The sequence below is a fragment of the Medicago sativa genome, chromosome 3, assembly GCF_051527215.1.
Source record: "Medicago sativa cultivar Bolivia chromosome 3, Bolivia_mono, whole genome shotgun sequence".
NCBI classification, from domain to species: domain Eukaryota; kingdom Viridiplantae; phylum Streptophyta; class Magnoliopsida; order Fabales; family Fabaceae; genus Medicago; species Medicago sativa.
Genome location: NC_140751.1, coordinates 36,184,677 through 36,204,203, shown reverse-complemented (window position 1 = coordinate 36,204,203; position 19,527 = coordinate 36,184,677). Strand labels below are relative to the sequence as shown.

Sequence of the window (19,527 nt, the reverse complement as noted above, 5' to 3'; positions counted from 1 at the left end):
GTTCATCTCCGACCTAATCTCTAAGAGATTTAGCTACTCATAATTGAGTTTACAAATAGCATAATCAATGGAAGAATTAAAACATACATAAACTGGGTTAGAGATGATGAAATCCACTCCGCTGCAGCCTTCTGGGTGTTAAAATCGCACTTTAGCTCTCCAAAATCGTAATCCTTATGTTTGAGAGTAAGTTGGGCTTAAATAGGCAACTTCTGGATCGCCCATAATCGCATTGCGATTTGCAAATCGTACCACGATGGCTTCTTTGAACCCTAATTTCCTTAAAAGCCCTTCTTGAAATCGTATCACGATTGGCTGGATCATATTACGATCCAGCTTCTTGAAAAACATGCTCTCTGACTTCAAGAAATCGCATTGCGATTAGAGAATCGCAGTACGATTGGCTTCAATCCAGTTCTTCCAAATTTGTTGCTTTTAACTGCTCCTGGACACTTAATGTTGCTTAGAACTCTATCAAAATGTCAAAATAAGTCCTAAAAATTACGTAATGACAGCATGTCATCACAACCCCAAACTTAAACCATTCCTTGTCCTCAAGGAATTTGCTTGCAACAGTGACAAACGACAGTAAAATAACAGTTACCTGACAAAACGATAGTACCCAAAAGTTCATTCTCCTTCTAGCTAAAGATGAGCTAGTCTGACTTGTTCGCATCCACCAATTCACAACTCCTCGCATCAATTTGAAATAGGGTTCTACCAGTCGACATGCAGGTCTACATATTACCATACGCTTGAAAAGTTTCTAAATATCAATCAAAGTCAATATCATTACACACTTTTGAGGTCTTCAGGGTTATAACGGGGCTTAGGTGAAAGGTGGGATATATTTGGATAAGTAGGCTACACAAAATTTGAGTTAGGCATTCCTACGAAAGTTAAGCACAAAATTCAATCCATCATTCATTCACCTTATGAAACAACAATCAATGTAAAGGTACTAGAGAATATTTTCAACAGTAGGGACAATCGAGTTTGAAGTTACTCGGATTTTCAATGTGTTTTGTCCCTTTCTTTTCATCATTTCATTTTCATCATATATTTTTTTTCATACACCATTTTTGTGTGTATTTTGCATGACAATTTCTTTTTCTTTCATTTTTGTTCTCTTATTCTCTAGTACCCCCACCCCAAACTTAATTGGTTGTAAATTCCAATAGCAACCCCAAACTTAATCTTTAGCAACATCCTATAATGCCTTAACTCAGAAAATACATTAAGGGACAAGTCCTAAAGGTCTCTAGGCTTGTACTGTAGTTTGTCACCGAACAAAAAGTTCTAATCCTACCGGCTCAAATTGGCTAAGAAATGGATAATATATAACAATTATAATTAGGGTAGGCTTCAAAAGGCTCACAGGACCAAGCACTTTTGCCTCAGTGTGCTAATGACAAAGATCAATCAACAGTAGAGAAAAATCGCAAGTTCTAGAAATGTAGATGCATGGAATATTCTAATATATGTAAATTGAAAAACAAAATTTGGCAATGAACCTTATGGCTGAGATTTCTGGGAGTTGTGACTACCTATCTTTACTGCCGTACACTTCGCCTTTGAAATACCAAGTCACTCCTCCTTTAGAACTTTTGGAATACTGTTTCATCAAACAACTGTTACTAAACTGGAATAGGTCACATAACAAACAAATTCGTCAATAATAAACAAGTGCAGGAACAATTACAATAGGGAAATAAGTTCAATGGACTTTGACAATACAAGAAATTAAAAACAATACGGAATTAAATAAAAATGTTCAACAGAAAATAGAAATTACAACAAAACAATAACACAAGCAAAGCTGGACCCTCAGTGATCCAGTCCCATATCCACATCATCATCACCACCAGTCCCGGGTATCCCATCAAAGAAGTCATCAGCATCTGCCTTCTCTCCTGCCTCGAAATCATCAGTGATCTCCTTCTTCATGAAAGCAGCATATCGCTCCTGGCGATCAAAGTAAGCATCCATAGACTCCCTAGACTTGTCAAACCTCTCATAAGACCCGGTGATAGGCCTCCTATGTATCTGTGCCTCTGCAGCAAACTCAGCGGAGAACCTCGGACGGTTAACCCACATGAGATCAGAGGTCTCATTCATCCAGTTAGCAGAACTGAACATATACTCTAGAACCATAGGATGAACTGGAGGGTAAGAACCATGCTGACTACTACCCTCTCCATGCTCCATTTGTGGTGGCTGCTGCGGTGGTGGTGCTTCAGGTTCACCACTTCTCCTTTGCATATACTCAGCATATTTCTTCATCAAGACATCCATAGTCTTGTCCGTGATAGGCTTAGTGGTCGGAGTATGCAAATCACCCTCAAATTCTTGCACCAGCTTCTTTTCACATAGCCAATTAATCATGCTCCCATGCCCATAGACCGACTTGCTACCCTTTGCGAACATATGAATGTTGTTGGCGATGAGTTCACCAACATTAATTTGTTGTTGATCAAGAATGGCAGAAACAGTGAGTACTCGCTTGAGAGGAATCTCAGAAGAGCAAGATGTGCTCTCAAGCGTCTGAATAACAAAAGAGGCCCACACCTTTGGAATGGGCAAGAACTCAGCATAAGTCAACATCCGGGCTTTCTTCCATGTCGCCCCTGGTCTACACATTTGGGCAAGCAACTCAGCCCATCGATTATCACCCCAACTTTTTTCTTCCCTCTCCAACCTTCGAACAGCACACTCTTCAGGAGCAACCAACCCAAGCAAGTTGTTGATTGTATCAGGACTAAAATCTATGACCTTCCCTCGCACATACGACTGATATTTCGTTTCCATGAAATGAGCGTTTGAATAGAACTCCATCACAACAGACTTGTTATTCTCTTCCGGTACCATGTTATTCAATTCTTCCCATCCTCTCTCACGAAGCATTGTGTCAAAAATGGGGTATTTCGTGAGATTCACCACATCAAATTGCCTCTCCCCTACAACCTCGAAACCCTTGCAGTAATCAAACCATGCACGAGCATCATCGGAAATGAAACGGTTAACATTGGATGGTGGAACAGGGGTTCGTTTGCGTTTGTTTTGGCTAGATGAAGGTTGGGTGGTTGTTTTCTTGGGTTTGGATTGTTGACGGGTCAATGGTTTGGAGGGTTGTTGTTGTTTGGGTGCCATTGATGAAAGTTGGAGGATTTAGTGAAAAGGGTAGGATGAATTGGTTGGATTATGTGGATGAAAATGAAGGTTGTTGAATGAATTGATGTTGGGAAGTGTTAGGAAGATGAAAAATTGGTAGAAAATGGATGAATTTCGTGGTCAGGGTTTTCTGGAGAAATTTGGGCAGAGTAACACTAGGAAAATGGTCGAGTGGGTTGTGCTTGCAACTGCTGGGCTTTTATAGAACCTGATAGAATCGTACTGCGATTGGTCCATCGTAATACGATTGCAGTTTGTAACGGTTATTCTTTTCAAATTCTTGTCCCCATCGTATTGCGATTAGTCCCATCGTAGTGCGATTTATCTGAAACAGAAAGGGTGCAAAATTTTTCCAATGATCGTATTACGATACCCCAATCGTAATACGATTTCAAAAGTCAAAGTCCAGGTGTTTGACTTCACCATCGTATTACGATTGTACAATCGTAATGCGATTTTGTGAAGTCAGAATGATGATATTTTAAAATTTGAAATTTTTTTCTGGACTTCTACTTTTGAAAAATAATTATTCTTTGAAAAGGAGATTGTGATGCAACATCAGTATTGCATTACAATCTTCCTGGCAGGGCTTGCACACATTTTTGAAATTTTTAAAGAAAATCCTCTGCCAGTTTTGTGTTTTGTTGTAAAAGAAAAATTTAAAAGATGAAAGCAATAAATTATACCTGAAAATAAATCAGTGGGTTGCCTCCCATCCAGCGCTTCTTTATCGTCACTAGCTTGACTGATGACGACCCCTAAGGATCCTGTGACATTTCTCCCTTTTCCTTGCTTGGGAGTCCACCTTCATGGTGCAGTTTCAACTATCGTTCTTTACCTTTTAAGGTTTCTTGTGTACCAGACTTCCTCAGCCCCATAGTTTCATCAGAAAGCTTGTTCCTTGCCAACCCTTGGTCACAGTACCTCCTAACTCTTTCTAAAGTATCAGAGAGAATTGAAAGCACACACCATTGAAAAGTAGCCGGCCCATTACGCATTCCAAATGGGATCTTCTTATAAGCAAATACACCACAAGGATTAGTGAAAGTAGTCTTAGGCATATGGTTCCAAGTTTCCAATCCCCCATCCTTGTTGTCAAGGATGTCTCCTGATGATTGTTGTTGCCTAATTTATGTGCTTGCTTCCAGTTGCTTAACACACTCTTTCATCCCAACATCTTCAACCATTTTTTCAGACTTAACAATTTCTCCTTCCATAGGTTGAATAGGTTGAGATTCAAGAGAATGATCTACGACTGTTTCTTCAACAACCTCAATCCGGTAACACTTGGGATTTTCATCTTGGTGCTTCATGATCTCAAAGATATTGAAAACTACCTGCTCCTTATGGAATCTCAACATTAACTCTCCACGTTCAACATCAATCAAAGCACGACCCGTTGCAAGGAAAGGTCTTCCTAGAATGAGTGACATTTCTTCATCTTCAGCCATGTCTAAGATCACAAAATCTACCGGAAATACCAAGTCATTAACCTTGACTAGCATTTCTTCAAGTATACCAAAAGGATAAGAGATTGACCGATCAGCTAAAGTAATGGTCATTCTTGTTGGTTTTGGTTCCCCACACTTAAGCTTCTTCATTATTGAAAGAGGCATCAGGTTTATACTTGCTCCCAAGTCACATAAAGCTCTTCCAATGTCTACCGGTCCAATTGAACAAGGGATAGTAAAAGCACCAAGATCCTTCAGCTTAGGTGGCAGCTTCTTTTGAAGAATAGCACTACAATTTTCAGAAAGTGCAATGTTCTCATCATCCTTAGGCTTCCTTCGTTTAGTCAACAAGTCTTTCATGAACTTAGCATATAACTGCATTTGATCAAGAGCTTCGCCGAAAGGAATATTCACCTGAAGTTGTGAGAAAAGTTGCATGAACTTCTTGAATTGACCTTCATCCTTTTCTTTCTTCTTCGAAAGGTGAGGATATGGAAGCTTCACATATGATGGAATAACCTGTGGTTTGTCTCCATCCTTCAATATTTGACTCTTCGTCTTCCTCAAGATTGAATCTTCATCAATTAACTTCTCACTTTTTTCTCCCTCTATTTTTTTCTTCCTTTCGTTTTCAACTACTCCATGATCATTTTCTTTTTCAACTACACCCTCATCATTTTTTTCAACTACATCATTCTCCTCCACCTCAACTACATCATCACCCTTCTTTGGAGCTTTTGGAACTAAAGGTGTCAAAACCTTTTTGCTCCTCGATTCAATAGCATTACAAGACTCATTCTTAGGGTTGTCTTTAGTGTTACCTGAGAATCCGCCTTTGTTTTGTTCAGCCAATTGCTTAGCTAATTGCCCCAGTTGAGTTTCAAGCATCTTCCTAGAAGCTTCATTGTTCTTTCTTTCAGCTTCTTGACTCTTCTTCATCTCTTCAAAGTTGCCTTGAGTCATCTTCATTAAGTTCATCATAGTTTCCTCAAGAGCTGATGGCTTCCTTTGTTGTTGTTGAGGAGGAGTGAGCATCTGAGAGTTCAAAGCATTGTTATTTGAGTAGCTTAGATTTGGATGCTTATTGATGCCTGAATTGTAGTATTGATTCTGCCTTTGATAACCTCCCATGAAGTTAGCTTCTTCACTTGATCCTTCTGGAACACATTCACCATTGGGATGTTCTTCACCACATAAGTCACATTTGATTGCAGCTACTTGTTGTTGCTTATGAGCCAAAGTGAAGCCTTGAAACTCCTTAGTTAGAGCTTCGATTTGTTTGTTCATAGCTGCTTGGTTAGCAAGGATAGCAGTTTGCTCACTTACCCCAAACACTCCTCTTTCTTTCTTCTTAGCTTCAGCCCGATACTCATTTCCAGCCATGTTCTCAATTAAAGCTTGGACTTCATGATCAGTTTTGCTCTTGAGACTACCTCCCGCGGAAGCATCTAAGAACATTCTAGTATTTGGTGTTACCCCCTCAGTGAAGATTTGGAGGTATTGTTTCTCGGTGAACTCATGATTCGGGCATCTCTTAAGAACTAAGTTAAATCGCTCCCAAGCATCATACAATGATTCACCTTCTCCTTGCTTGAAGTTAGAGATCTCCATCTTCTTGTCCCAATACTTAGACATAGGGAAATATTTCTCCAAGAACTTCAGCTCTAATTCTTCCCATGTTTGGACAGTCTCGTTTGGTATTGTTAGCAACCAATCTTTTGCTCTTCCCGTCAAGGTGAAAGGAAATAGCCTTAGTTTCTTTTGTGCTTCAGTCACGGTGGCTGGTTGCACACAAAACTCGCAGGTTTCAGCAAAGCGGCTCAAGTGTTCATGAGGACTCATAGCTTCAGTCCCATCGAATTGCTTGTCCCTCAAACCGTTGAGGACAGTTGTCTTGATGTCGAAAGCTACAGGGTTAGCTGGTTGAAAAGTATGGGTCAGTTGACCGCGATGAGTGGCTAACCCGTAGTCTCCTAGCTTAGGTCTCGGTGGTACAACTCCTTCTCCTTCCATAGTTGCAGATTTAGGAGAAGAGATCGTTTCAGATTCAGTTGAGAGTGGCTCCGATATTTGTTCTCGAACACCCGGTGGAACAGACTGAGCTAACCTTTGCGACCGGACAGCTTTCCGAAGTGCTCTATCAGTTCTTTCAATTTCTGGATCGTACTCTAAGTCGTCTGAGCTCTGTTTACCTCGCATAAACAGCAAAATACCTTAGTAGCACTGCACAACGCAAAGTAATCAAGTGAATATGAAAGCAGAAAAATAAAAATTAAAAACAGAAAATTAAATTGCAAAAACCCTAAATTATAACGTAATTGCCTTGTTGAAATAATTCAACAGTCCCCGGCAACGGCGCCAAAAACTTGATAGATCTCTGGCAAGTGCACCAAATACTATCGAAGTAGTAAAAATATCGATCCCACGAGGACTGTTTTTAACTTCAATAATTCAATTGCGTTATAAAAATAGAATATATAAAAGTTTATTTTGTTTTGCCACTAGGCAGTAGATTTGGTTTGATTTTAAGAAATCAATTAAAAGAATAAGATTTGATTAAGAAAATATGGAGAGAGATGAGATCAGGTCTTCGAATCCTCTATGTTTCCCCTAATTGGTTACTGCACCTATTATTACTAATGATTTTCTAGTTTCACGATAGTTAACAAATTAGCCCTAATCAATCCCTTGAGTTAGGACCCTCTTCTTAAACTACAGCCCCTAATTCCTTAGGTGGTCTAATAATCCTTGAAGGTTTTATAAACGTTAACCTAATATCACTAACAAACGATTATCTATTCCTAGACTAACCATGTTTATCAGAACAATTCAATTAGGTCTAAGTCGAAAGCTATGGTCAGTAGTCATTCGATCTCACAAAATCATGTTTATATTTGATCAGGATATAAAAAGCATTAAGAACAATTGAATTGAATAAAGACTAGAAATTCATTAATAAACAATAGAGTTTCACAGCAACATATGATCAATTAGGGCTACATAGGTTCATCTCCGACCTAATCTCTAAGAGATTTAGCTACTCATAATTGAGTTTACAAATAGCATAATCAATGGAAGAATTAAAACATACATAAACTGGGTTAGAGATGATGAAATCCTCTCCGCTGCAGCCTTCTGGGTGTTAAAATCGCACTTTAGCTCTCCAAAATCGTAATCCTTATGTTTGAGAGTAAGTTGGGCTTAAATAGGCAACTTCTGGATCGCCCATAATCGCATTGCGATTTGCAAATCGTACCACGATGGCTTCTTTGAACCCTAATTTCCTTAAAAGCCCTTCTTGAAATCATATCACGATTGGCTGGATCGTATTACGATCCAGCTTCTTGAAAAACATGCTCTCTGACTTCAAGAAATCGCATTGCGATTAGAGAATCGCAGTACGATTGGCTTCAATCCAGTTCTTCCAAATTTGTTGCTTTTAACTGCTCCTGGACACTTAATGTTGCTTAGAACTCTATCAAAATGTCAAAATAAGTCCTAAAAATTACGTAATGACAGCATGTCATCAGTCCATATCCTCTTACAGTAAGAGTCCATCTCCTCTTACAATTCACCTATGTAAAAGTCCATCTCCTTTTACATTTCAACATATGAATCAATATGATTATGATGCATGGACATACAAGTAAAGACCCAATAATGCAAAACTCCAACAAACATATCACCAACAACAATGTAAAAGTCCATCTCCTTTTACATTAATCAACTCAACAACAGTTGCATTATAAAGTATTTACGTCCACACAATCAATCAAATCATAATTCAATTAAGAGCCATCACCACACCATCATCAACATAATAATCATCATATTCATTAACAACCAACAACATCATCATCATCATAATTATCAACATACATCAACATCAATTATATCATATAGTTCAACAACTCCTTACCATTTCTCACAATTCAATTAATGGAGAAAATACAACACATTATGATAAACATCATATTCAACCTTCAACAATCATCCACCTATCCTCAATTAATCATATAAAACCATTCATGAAAGATTTATAAGGTAATCGGTTTAAAAGAACCATTTTCAACAAAGTTCGTCTCTCAAAATCACAACATTAGAAATAATTGAGCTTTTAAGCCAAAACCAAGTAAACAAGTTCCAATGCCTCAACTAAGCATACCTCTAGGCCACATATGAGTGCAGTAGAGGATACCTTGGTGTTTCACCGGCCAAACACGACGAAATCATAAAAATCACAAAGTTCGTCCCTTGGTATCATTTTGCAAAACCAATTCATTTCCAAAACAAAACCAAGTTAGACCCAAGCTATGATACTCTTAGAAACTTAATTATAAATTGATTGAATAAGGTTAGGTGTTTGGAATCCATTGGTATGCTTAAAAGTACACATAAATACAAAAAAACAAGGTTTTGGGATTATGCAGAACTGACAAGGTCGCGTCATCAAGACACACGGTCGTGTCATCCCTTACAGGAGACTCTGACACGGTCGTGTCATCCAGACACACGGTCGTGTCATTCCACCACTACAACAAAATGCATTTTTACGTTTTCGTGCATAAAATCTTATTTTCGAATCCGATTTCAGTTCCGTTTTCGCCAATGCATTCCTAACACTTAGACCATACAAACCACACTTGAAAACTTGACATTTCAACATTAAAACAACTTAATCAAACTCATCCCAAAATGACTTATTTTGCAAAAGCTCTTAAAATGACTTTTACTTAAAAACCCATTTTCTTCCGAAAATGATTTCTCTCCAAAACCAAGTGATTAAAACAGAAAATCATACCATCCTAACCATTCTAACAATCTTCTTAACTCGTTCAACATCATCAAAATCAAACTTCTTCATTATCAACCCATTTTTTATGAAAACCTCAAGAACAACACAAGTTCATAACAACGTCAAAGATTATGATTACCCTAGGTTTCTAACATCAACAACAACACCTCACAACATCAACAACAACAACCAATCACGAATTCATCACAATTCATCAACAACAACATCTCATATCATCAATTTTTGGGAAAAACACAAAGCATACATATGTACATGATTTAAGCTTGTAATTTCATCATCAACAACTCAATTAACATTCAATTTACATACCCAAACATTGCATCACAACATAAGAACGAATTTACCAATTAATTCCACAATAATCAATTATTCAAATAAGCACTTAAGTAAAGAATTAGGGTAGAAGCTACAACTAAGTGATTATGATTAAAGACTAACCCCATTACCTTAATTCTTCACAAAATCAAGCTAGGGCTTCACTTTAGCTCCAATCCCCTTGAATTCTACCTTCCTTTAGCTCTCTCTAGCTTTCCTCCTTCAAACCCCTTTCTCTTCTCTTGCCTCTATCTCTTCCCAAATGGCAAATGTTGGTAAAAACCCTATTTCTCTACTAACACACGTGTTTAAATTGGTCTCACCTAATTGGGCTCAACTCACAATGCCTTAATGGGCCTAACCCATTTCTATTCTAACCCAAAATGTTACTACTCACTTAACGGAAAAAGGTAATAACAACGGTCAACTACCGGTAATAAAATAATTACTACACTCTCTCTACTAACTTAGTAAAATAACAACTCTCACTAAGCACTAAAACAATCCTCAGCGAAAATTACAAAATTACCCCTACCCTCAAAATGACCAAAATACCCCTAAGTCTAAAATGACTATTATACCCTCCTAACACCGAATTCTACAATTCCCGACCAAAAATACACACAGAGGCAAATAATCACATAAGAGCACATATAACACACATAAATAAATAATAAAATAAATCTAGCGAAAATCGGGCTGTTACAACAATCATCATTATTCAAAACCCTAGAAAAACAAGCCAAAATCTCTCTTTTATTCTTCTCCCTTACTTTCCCTCTCTCTCTGGTTTTACCTACTGATGTTCAGATTCATATTCGAGGATACAAGGATGATGAACAAGATTGCTTTGCGTGGGGCCTTGTTATTTGGCATTCTTTCCAGTTTGTGTTTCTTTCTGAGTTTTTCTTCTGCTGGCTTTCATAATGTTGTATATTTATTGGTTGGCTTTGCACTATTTTGCACCATCTTGTGTTGGGAGCCTATTGATAAGAAGAAGAAGAAGAAGAAGAAGAAGAAGAAGAAGAAGAAGAACATCAAGCTTCCTCTCCAAAAAAATAAGATCTCAAAGAATGGTGTTCCAAAAGAGACCTACAGAACCAAAGAAGTTACGGCTCCAAAACCAAAAAAGTTGGCAAATAATGATGAATTTGGAGCTGTGTGGGCGCCGTTTTATTTTTGATGATTTTGCTGTTTTTTTTTGTTTGTATTTTGTTAGGTTTCAACCTGAATTATGTAACAGCAATTGTGTATGACCACGTAACACCCCGTTTTCCCAACATAAAAATTTCATAATAAAAATCAGAGTTTCTCAATCATAACGGAATGTCACATTCTTTTCTTAAAATCATAAACTGAATAAATAAATATTTATCCTTCAAAATCCAACAACATAATTATTTTAAACTTCGCAGCGGAATAGTTTCAACAACTTGAACATAATCTTTGGCACAAGGGCCTCAACATAAAATCTCATAATATCTTGGTTCAACAATAGCTCTTGGAAAAATTCATAAGGTAATACGTAAGGAACAGAAAACAATGACAAAATTCCCATCCTGTTACGTATCAGAGCACCTAAGACACACACTTGTGAGGAGTCCACTCACGACCGCAACTAGTCTTGGTTACCTGCAAGTTACCCATACGAAGAGCAACATTTTCAAGCAGAAGGGGTGAGATTTCACAAACAACGATATTAAGCATATAATTCATCAATTACATTTAACAACATAAACATCATCCACATATCATAACAATAATCATGTAACATCATATCATCATCATAAACAACTTCATATTAATCATCGACATCAACTTCATAATCAATCATCAACATCAACTTCATAATCAATCATCAACATCAACTTCATAATCAACTTCGTAAATTAATCTTTAACAACTTGACGACTTTGACTCGACTATGCAACTTCAACTCGACTATGCAACTCTTAATATCTTAAATCATCTTGACAATGCAAATGCATGTGGTACCAATCAGGGCATCAAGCCCCCAACATATTTGATCGTAAAAAGGCTCTAGGGCATCAAGCTCCCAAGATATTTGAGCAAAAAGCTCCAAGGCATCAAGCCCCTAACATATTTGAGCGTAAAAAGGCTCCAGGGCATCAAGCCCCCAACATGTTTGAGCAAAAGCTCTAGGGCATCAAGCCCTCAAATTTGAATGAGTATGCATGGACTCAACATATTACATCTTAAACATATTGAACATCATGAACATCTTATATGACTCCAATAATTTGGATGACATCTTACAACTTTACAACTTAGACCGACATTTACAACTTTTTGACATTAATAGTCGACAACAGCAGAACAACAACATAGGCAGCATATAACAGTTCTTATGTATCATATCATCATTAAAGAATGAACCACATCAACATAAACATCGTAAATAATACATATAGTACATATTTAACAACATCACATTACTAATAATATTAATCATCTTAATTCAGGCTTTTTGGACAGCTTCTAACATCATAAATAACTTTCATTCCTACCCCAAGGTCGTCTCATGACTACACGTGCGAAAGTTTCGCAAGGCAACAATTCAAGGCAGCCTACCACTAGTTAGACTCATCACAACATAGGTTAAATACTCTTAACACCTTAACTAAACTCATAGTACACAAGCTTTGAAGTTTGGAGACAATCCATAAGTTTTGGTTTAACTTAGAAATAGTTATGCCGAATTTTCATAAAGTTTTACTAAGACCCACTTGGAGTATTTTCATCATAACTCAAAATCTAAAAAATTATTTTTGAGCCAAACCAAGACCATTAGAAAGCTAACACAATTATCTAAAATTTCATGTTTACACCGAAGGCAAAATCAAAACGGAAAAGGATGAAAAATGTGAATGTTTTCTAGATTGGCCCGATAGAAAAATCGATGGCCGATTTTGACAAATCGGGGGCCTGGAAATTCAGATCAGAAATTGGTGGCCGGTTTTCGCAATTCGGTGGCCGATTTTGGGCTTTCAGTAGTTCAAAAATCAATTTAACAATACGTTTTTCACTTAAGAATCACTCTTAAATCCCAATCTTCATCAACCCAAATTCTAAAATTGATAGAAAACTCTACCTATGATTATTCTATGAACTGAACACCAACTGGACATGAATTTGATAGACTCTTATTCAACTAACAACCTATAACAACTTCAAACCCTAATTCTCAAATTCTCACAAACTCAACCTACAACATGTTAAATCTAATTATCAGAATTACAGACTTAATAATACTGAATGTTAGTCTCACCCTTACCTTAGAATTACCGATTGGCAGCCTCCTCTCTTGGTTCTTCTCTCCTCTTGTTGTTTTCTCTCTAAACCTTGTTTTCTCCAAATCCTTGTCTTTGTATCTGTTCCTCTTTCAACCTAATATCTCCTCTATTTATAATACTAACTTCTCTTCTTAAATCTAATTAGGCCCAATAACTCTCTCCTTTCTATTTCAACCCCCAAATCTACTTATTCTAATAATTACAATTCTCTACTAAATATAGTCTAATAAATAATAAAACCACCCAATAAAATACCAGCATAATTAAATAAATTATATAATTCGACTCTATTTCAAGAAAAATAATTAAATAACAAAGAGGGCGTTACAACCACATCCACTTTATTTGGTGAGTCTCTGATATGTAATTGTTTGGACCACAAAAGTAAGTCTTTTTAGGTATCAAAAGTGGGAGAGTCATCGTAGGGAGTATACTTAATCTTGCAAGTAGTCAATATGAACACTTTATTGATTAACATTGTTAGTTGCACTTTATCTTAGACTGGCATATTTAACATTGTTTGTAATATCCCACTCGTCAGTATTGGAATATTACCAGTCAAACGTGCCAGAGGACAAATGTTCAAGGAAAGTAAGTATGACGGAGAATGTTTATCAACGACATCAGTCAAGCACGAGTTAAGTATTAGTGTCGGTATAAACACGTTTAAGGCGAAGGGCATAATGGTACTTTTACACAAAAAGGGTATTTAAGTGAAATTGGCCCAAAATATTTCATTTGGAATTGCTCTTTCTCTCTCTAGGTTTTGAGAAATGAAATTCTCTCCTCCTTCTCTCTAGAAACTGCCCCCATCCTTCCATCTTCAAGCAATCAAGTTTTATGTAATTGGTAATCAAGCATGGATCATTGAAGCTTCATGGACAAGAAACATCAAGAAGAAGAGGATTTAGTGTGGTTTTGAAGTGTGATTTGAGGAACTTGGAGCTAGGGTTTGAAGCTAAGAAGTTTGGAGCTTGAAGAAATTGCAAGATTATGTTAAGGTGAGTTCTATAGATAGATTACCTACATATGGGTTTGTACAATCTTATGAAGAAAACATGAATTATGTTAAGTTTAGGAAAGTATGATTTTAGTACCCTTGCCTTTGATCTTTTTATGTTTATGTTAAAATTGCCATGTAAGATGTTTTATGATGGTTATATAAGTTGTTGGATGTGTATGATGCATTACAGGATCAGATTGGATGATGTTTGGGTCAAAAATACAAAATATGCACTACAGTCCCGAAGAAACTCGCCATAAGCCTAAAACTCGCTTATAGCGAGTTTCCCCAGAACAGCAACACGCCATAGGTGAGTTGGTTCTGCCATCTCCCACATTCTTATGGCTTGTTGGCTTGTTAAGGGGCCGTAGTGCATTTCGAAGCCTTTCCTTACGATGTTTTCCAACTTTATAACCCCTAAACAACATCTAATCAATGCACATAAAATCAAACGATTCTTGAAATGAAAATCATGGCCAAATTAACATATGCATCAAGAATGGCATAAGAGAGTTTAAGCATGATTGTTCGGGTAGCAATGAACTAAGGAAGGGAATGAATGTAGAGCCTCGACATAGTTGGTCAAGAACTAGAATGTTAAGCATGAAATCTATGTATGTTAAGACGCAAAGTGTTTAGTGTATTCTCTTCGCACATGAACAAGAATGAATATTCAAGCATGTTAATCCGTGAATTGATAATTTAATTCTTTCACATATGAATAAGTATGAACAAGTATGTAGTTTACCGCTAATCGGATCGATCAAGGATCCGAGGTAAATGAGTAAGCATGTATAGGTTTAACCTTTCATGAATGAATAAGACCAAGACTATAATGTAACATGTAGGTGTCGTGTCTCTTGTGATCCACGCAAGGTTGGGATCTCAAGGGGTTCTCGCCAAGGGAACGGAATAAGCTCCGCAAGGGGGCCCGCACGTCACTGAGGATATAATGTAAGATGTAGGTGTCGTGTCTTTCCGTTATCCACGCCAAGGGGGATACGAGAGGTTCTCCAAGGAGAACGGGATACGCTCCGCAAGGTAGGCCCGCACGTCACTGAGGGAGTCCGATGTGCCTTAGCTAGGTTTTCATCGGTCATGTATGGGATTGTACTCGGGGTTACTCTACCCGGGGATCTCCATAAAATGAATCAAGATAACAATGTTTGGTCAACGCTAACATCTAACCTAATGAATGAATGAATGAAAGAATATGGCTATGTATGATATGATATGAATGCATGATTACGAAATGATGTTAGACATGTACAATTTTATGAAATAGAGCAAGTTATGAATGTTATACCGATGACCATCTTAGGTTTCCCCAATCGTCCGGTTTAGGATCGTGTCATGTATAAGCATGTTAAGTTTTGATGCGTTTAACGTATCTTGAGTTAGCGGTCCTAGGATCCCTTGACCGCCATGACACGTATGATGTAAGCAAAACCTATATGACAAGTCAAGATGAACCTACAACTGATCTAGTATGCACGACCGTCTAGGCAAGCATGACCACACACGTATAATCAACCGTCAGGTTGTATTGTAGACACGTGGTGACCATAGGTTTCCCCCGAGGTTACCTATAGCTTAGGATTAGGTAGAACTCATTGAGACATTATGTATCATCCCAATCTTTATTTGTTTCAAATAAATAGTTTGGCATGCAAGCTCATAGCCGGATGGATATTTTAGCAAGTGCTCGTTCGTACCCGCTGCAGGATGTCATGGATATCAAGGATGTGTTCTTTATGTATGGACGAGGTGTATTATATTGTTGGTTGTACGAACGTGATTTGTTGTATATAATATTCATTCGATGATTTATTGTTGTAAATTTTAATGTATCCAGTATCAAGTTAATGCATATGCTAAACTTTCTAGATACGTTTAGTATGGGTGTTACATATTTAACATTTGTTTCGTTGTTTTCTTTTTACATGGTTTTTCATATCAGCTCATGATGTTATGTTTTTAATGTTTAACCAATAAAAATGTGTAAGACCTGTGAAGACGAAACATCCACAACATCACCAAATCAAAACTATATATGCCTCAACATGGAAGTACGTCTATATCTCTATTACTTTATTTTCTTACTTATGTCAGCACATATTTTAAATATCAATCAAATATACCCCTTTAATTTTAATTTTTTCCTTTACAATCTAAGGATATAAAAATAAATAAAATGTAGTCCTTGTTTTAGCCATAACGAGTGCTGCATTTTGGAGGGTATAATGCAGAATCATAGCATTTGATTATAAAAATCAATTAAGACAATTTGGCTTTCGTGTACTTGTTTTATCACAATCCCAATTTTTTTATTTTTGAAGAAGCTAAATTAACCCACCTAAATTGGCACCGGAGAGAATCGAACCTAAGACCTCGAGGAGGAGCACACTCCCAGGCCCCAAGCCACAATCCCAATTATTGATACTAGACCATTGACCCGTGCTCCGCACGGGTCTTATTGACTAAAAAGACACCAATTCGTCTGTCTATAATACTTTCCAAGAAAAACGTATTATTCCAAAATAAAACATAGTTCACATATAAGTCGTACCATTTTTTTTAAGTTTAAAAATCTAAAAGAACGACTAAAACTGAGTGATTTTGAAATGGGGGATCAATTCCGCGTTTGAGTAAAAATAGAGGGACGAAAACTCCTATATTGATTGACCTTGACTCAGTCATTACTCATTACAAATGAAACAACTAAGCATTCATACCATTATAGCTTTTAGGAAAATCCATTTCAATAAACAAATAAAATAACTAACATTAACGAAACAAAATGGAATTCATCTTAAATGCTTGTTAGCTTTTAATTTTTTTTATTGGTGCTACATAAGTGTGATGAAATCAAACATAGTTTTTTTTTGACACAGAAATCAAACATTTTGTTTAAATTAAATAGGGTTAATATAGTAAAATTAAGCAAAGAAATTAGGGTAAATCTAGGGCAAAATATTGCTTACGGGTTAACTTTAAGTAATAAGAGATTCCACCAATGGTTGTAGTTATGCATTATACAAAGGTAGAGAACAAGTGAAAGTGCCTTTTGCACAACTAGCATACCATATCATCATGAGCCTACTTTTTTGATGTGTTATTTATTGTGTGCAAAGAACAAATAGCTTGATTCCTCAAACTTCGTAATTTAACTTCATAGCCACACATGCACGCGGAGAAGTTTGACGAAGGTTGTGTAGTGTGTCGAAAGCCGCCAAGTGAACCTCATCCTAGTTGGCAAATCTACTATCATGAACAAACTGTATGATTTTGATTCAAGTTCTCCTAGTTAGTTTATTTTTTTATTCAAAATAAGTGTTAGTTTCATTTTTATTCAAAAGTGTTGTGAATTCGTTAAAAATCACACCAATAAAATACTTGATGTGTGGAGCAATCAATATCAACGTGGGAACAATTAAAATAACTGTTTTAAACTGCTCAAATAAGGATGAAGCCTTGATTGAAACCTTCAAATTAATTATAAGTGGACCATAGATAGTGTCAATTTATGGTTTCGATTTTTAAAACATTGATTATAACTTCAGCTTGAACATATTTTGTTTTTGCTCAAAGTGTTCCGTTATTAAGCCAATGCATCCCTTTTTTTATTGTAGGCCAAGTCTCATTCAATAAGAGAAGCCTGCATGCAATTGGAGATATACCTAACCCCTATGAGAAGGCCATATCAATTGTTGGCAAGACTTGATTCCATGCTTTGGCTTTGGTGATGGTAAGGTCTAATTAATCCTTAGAGTAGAATATTTAAAAAGAATGTAATTAATGGTTTTTGAAATTCAAGCTATGGCTCAACTTTAACCATTATAATACAGCTACCACCCATGATTAAGAAGTATTCAGCTTTCATAGTGATCATTCACCTGGCCATGGATTTGAAGAACTTTTGGCTTGCTACAAAAACATAGTTCCAAACTCGAAACTCTCAGGTCATTATTATATCATCTTCACTTTTTTTTTGTAGTGTTATTCTTATAATCTTATTGCAATCAATCATTTTTACTATGTTGTAAAAGTTAGATGTAGACCGCTTTTGTGTTGAAAACTATGTATACAAGAGCCATAACTGGATTGAAAGTTTATAGCATTTCGATCATGTCTCTAAATTTTGATGCACATCTAGAATTATTTGATATATCGTCGAGATAAATCAATACTAATATCTGTTTTAAGATACACGACTGAAGGAATATAATTGGATTTTGTGCGAAGGACCAACTTCTTATGCTCCGGTGATTGAGGCTGCTATAGACATAGTCGAGAAAAGTCATGGCCAATTCCATGTGTTGGTTATCATTGCAGACGGTCAGGTATATATACAAAATGTTACCTTAACTAATTTCTTCAACCGTTTGCATATGATTGTCAATACATATGAATTTGTTGGATTTTAAGGTTACAAAAAGTGTAGATAATGAACTCAGTCCTCAAGAAAAGAAGACAATCAAAGCAATTGCTGATGCAAGGTATACATAGTCAATTTGATGGACTAAATGTCATTTACAAACCATGCACATACCTTTCTTTATTGAAGAGTGCTATGCATCGTGAGCAATTGTCTCACGATTGCATTACATAGTGAAATAAATTTAACCACTTAAAGTTTTTTCTGGCCGGAATACACGTTGGATGGGCTGGGGATGATTTCGCGTGAAATTTCGCTGCATATATCATTTTCCTTCATTATTTACTTAGGGCCTAATAAGACGGAATTTGTTTTTTCCGATTGTTCTGATTTTACAATAATTTCAAAACAACTTCATGTGCTTAATATACATTAATGTTCATTCCTTATTTATGATACAGTAAATATCCACTTGCTATAGTTCTGGTTGGAGTTGGTGATGGACCTTGGGAAGACATGGAAAAGTTTGATGACAAAATTCCGGCACGCGATTTTGACAATTTTCAGGTATTACAATAGTACCATAAAAATGTGTGTATCAAGTAATAACCTATTTGAATTCATATCCGATATTAAGTATACATGACTATGTGAATATTTGATGATATGTATGCATTTGTAATGATGGTGATTAATTGTGAATAATGTGAAATGGATTGGTGATAATGTGATGATGTAAAGAGTTGATATATCTTGAAATTACTATTTGAGAATTGATGTGCCTAATCGTATAGGAATATTATCTGAGATATTGAATTGTTGAATATATGATAATTGTTTCCTTGAATTTATTCTTATGTTCATGATTTTCTATGTTAAGTATTTCTCACCCTTTTGCGGATTTCTGCCTATGCCATTCATTTGGATGGTGTAGATGTGCAGGATTGAGGACGCATGATTGTCGTGACTACTCGGGGATAGCTTGACGCTTCCTCGTTTTTATGCTCGCTTTTGGAGTCTAGTTGTAGGCTCTGATTTAGGACTTTGTCAGGATTTCTGTTTATTTTCTTTCGTTGGAT

At 36.5% G+C, this 19,527-nt stretch overlaps 1 non-coding gene and 1 pseudogene across 1 annotated transcript; both read left to right on the top strand.

The window, feature by feature from the left end:
• Positions 1-6,135: 6,135 nt before the first annotated feature.
• On the top strand, positions 6,136-6,242 carry LOC146937392 (small nucleolar RNA R71). The gene has a single exon (XR_015033826.1). It is a non-coding gene; the product is annotated as a small nucleolar RNA R71 (small nucleolar RNA).
• Positions 6,243-12,673: 6,431 nt separating this feature from the next.
• On the top strand, positions 12,674-19,406 carry LOC146937391 (E3 ubiquitin-protein ligase RGLG4-like; annotated as a pseudogene).
• The last annotated feature ends 121 nt before the right edge of the window (positions 19,407-19,527 follow it).